Source organism: Macrobrachium rosenbergii, chromosome 12 (assembly GCF_040412425.1).
Source record: "Macrobrachium rosenbergii isolate ZJJX-2024 chromosome 12, ASM4041242v1, whole genome shotgun sequence".
Taxonomy (NCBI): domain Eukaryota; kingdom Metazoa; phylum Arthropoda; class Malacostraca; order Decapoda; family Palaemonidae; genus Macrobrachium; species Macrobrachium rosenbergii.
The window spans coordinates 29,493,884-29,497,158 of record NC_089752.1 but is presented as its reverse complement, the minus strand read 5'-3'; the positions used below and the strand labels follow the sequence as shown (position 1 = coordinate 29,497,158).

Genomic DNA, 3,275 nt, shown 5'->3' with positions numbered 1-3,275 from the left:
ATTATTATTATTATTATTATTATTATTATTATTATTATTATTATTATTATTATCTCATTTCAAGTTCCTGTATCATTTCCTTTACGGAAACTGATTTGGCACATTTATAAATTGAGCTTGAGATCATCTTCACTGCTTTATCGTAATTTTGGTTTCCCCATAATCATAATGACTCATCAAACGGGTAATAAAACAGATTGGAAAAAAAATAAAACAACAATTCAGTCATCGACAAATTTAATATCCATTGATCCTTCAATACAGAACAATGCTAAGATATAAACTAAGGTATAATTCTGATTTTGCCTGTCATAATTTTTTCTAAAATCATTTATGTGTGTGCGTATGAAACTCCAGTTTATGAGTGCATGCGTGTGAAATTCCAGTTTATGAGTAGTGTGCGTATGAAATTCCAGTTTACGAGTGCATGCGTGCGTGCGTGTTCCCTTGCAACGACGTGCATCTTTTGGAAACTGCAGGAGGAGCTCTGTGTTCCCTCTTCAGCCAAGGAGCGATCCGCAGCACCTGCACCCACTTGGGCAAGTCCCCAGCTGCCAGTTCCAGATGGGGCATTGGGTTGCGGTCGTACAGGTGAACTTGTAATTGAGCCCGCACTTTGCAGTGCATCCTGGATAACAGAGGAGTGGAAAGATTAATAGCTTGACTTTGTTTAGGATGAAGAGCTTGTCGCTAGAAGAAGATTTTAGGTGTCACAGGGGAAGACAATTCTGCATTTTGAATGTGAACTGCAAACGGTTGACACAGAAGTTCGTGATTTCCGAGAGTTACCTGTGTGTGTGTGTGTGTGTGTGTGTGTGTGCAAAAAGAAATGGTAGTATGTTACATCCAGAAGTGGGAAGTGAATTCTTCAGCTCACAAGTTTTTACAAATGGCTCTTTATGCATAAAAAAAGTTAATTTCTTGACCTCGATTTCAAAGAAGACGAAAGAACTATTTACGTAACTACAGATTCCTTTTATCTCGTGATTAATAGAGAATCAGTACCAGCGTATCAGCCTGAAATTAAGGAAGAGATAATATCAACTCACCTGTCATGGGAACACAACACTTGTACCCAGCAACGGTGCAAGTGGCTGTTGTATCTGTGGTTTCAGTGTTAGTGTTGCAACTTGCTTTGCACGTGCCTGTATTTCCGGTGCCGCATTCTGCAATAAAGTCCAGACAAAGATTTTTTACGTATCTTCATTGGGAGGACAATACAAGATAAAATCATGAGCTTATTTCGGGTTCTTTATATTTATTATACTGAAAAAACTATTAGCGTACAGTAAATCAGCTTACACTCAAAGCAAATGTCTACAAATGTACATGCAAGCACAAACATGAAAATTAACTGTGGTGCATATATACAGACAATTTTTAAGATCTCGTTTCCTTAAAAAAGAGTAATAAAAAAAGATTGTAACAAGCCACCACGTTTCAACAAATATATATCGGTCGGTAGTGGCTGGAATATAATGATTTATTCAAGTCTCTTTGTCGCTTCCGATGGTTTTTTTTAATTAAAATATAGACTGTTGGATTACAGAAAGAATATATATATGTATATATATACATACACATATATACGTATACATATATATATATATGTATATATATACATACACATACATCTATATATATATATATATATATATATATATATATATATATATATATATATATATATATATATATATATATATATATATATATCGTGGGCGTTCTGTGCATACGCGCCGGTGGGTATACTTGTAACTTTTCACATGCAGAGAGAATTAATGCCAGTTGTTAGTGTAGGTGTCTTATCGAAATAACTATCAGTTTTTGTTCTTTACATGAAATCATGAGACATTTTTACCATTCATAAACAAGACGTAATGTTAAATATTCTAGAACCAGAGATTCTAGAAAAGACGAGAATAACGTTCGTACGAATTATGAACGTGAAAACCGCCTATGATGCAAAGAATTTGTTATTGGAATGTGGAGTGACTCATCCGTAGATTTAGTAAATAGAATTCCCGCTAGTGAAAAGTGAAAGGTAATGTCCGTAGATTTATTGTGATTAGTTAGTTTACAACAATTGGTTCATCGAGTAGGGAAAATTTGACGTCACACTAAGCAAAATCATATGGGACTTAATTTGATTTATATTTAAGCATGCTAGAGCCTTAATTAAAAATCATATGATAAAATCTTTTGTTATTAAAATTTTTATAATAAAATAAATTATATTACCCGTACCAACCAACCAACCCAAATCTTAAACAATCATAAACATCTCCATTATGTAAATTATACTGTATATATAGTTATGTATATATGATATATATATATATATATATATATATATATATATATATATATATATATATATATATATATATATATATATATATACCTGTACATAATGAATGTGTAGGAAAACGACGCTCTCAGCTTCTAAACATCGCTTAGAGGGCTTCTTAAGTGCAGCTCAAGGAGGTATTAAAGTCGACCTTCATGTCTCTTCGTTTCCCAGGCTTCACGTTCTTTCCTCATTCAAGCATCATTTCTGTCATCTCTCCCGTAACTTTATCTTTCAAATGCATTAACATTCTCTCTCTCTCTCTCTCTCTCTCTCTCTCTCTCTCTCTCTATATATATATATATATATATATATATATATATATATATATATTTATATATATGTATATAATATATATATATGTGTGTGTGTGTATTGTATGTATGTATATATAGAAAGGTGAACGTGTCTATGTATATATAAACCAAAAGACATTATCTTCTTACTCTGCAAGGGCCTGCAACATCTGCAGTTTCTTCCTGCACAGCCAGTGATCTGTTCCTCTGTTGCACTGCAGGTAGTTTTGCACGTGCCGTCGTTGGCCGTCCCACAAGTCCCGCTACAAGCTGCGGCAAAATTGTTAACAGATCAACTAATTGTAAGAACTTGTCATATCTGGCAAACATTAGCAGAGCAGCAGACAGAAAGAACCTGTCATTTTTGACAAACGTAAACAAAACAACAAATAGTAAGGGCCTGTCATATCTGGCAGACATAAACAAAGCAACAAGTACTAAGAAACTGTCACATCTTTTGAGTATAAATAGAGTCGAATACAAGAGAGTAAGAAGTAGTAAGAACTTGTCATATCTGTCAAATATAAACAGAGCAACAAATGATGAGAACTTGCCATAATTGTTAGATAAAAAAAAGTTGGCATAAGAATGCAGTTACCAGAAGGTACGAAACTATGAGACAAATTGAC

The 3,275-nt window shown here is 33.6% G+C and overlaps 1 long non-coding RNA gene across 1 annotated transcript in view; it reads right to left on the bottom strand.

The window, feature by feature from the left end:
* Positions 1–220: 220 nt before the first annotated feature.
* Positions 221–3,275, bottom strand: part of LOC136844478 (uncharacterized) — an 11,713-nt gene continuing 8,658 nt past the window's right edge. The window contains exons 4-6 of the long non-coding RNA XR_010854897.1: positions 2,797–2,916; positions 1,050–1,166; positions 221–628 (exon numbers count right to left, since the gene is read on the bottom strand). This is a non-coding gene — a long non-coding RNA (uncharacterized lncRNA). The remainder of the gene's footprint in view (positions 629–1,049; positions 1,167–2,796; positions 2,917–3,275) is intronic.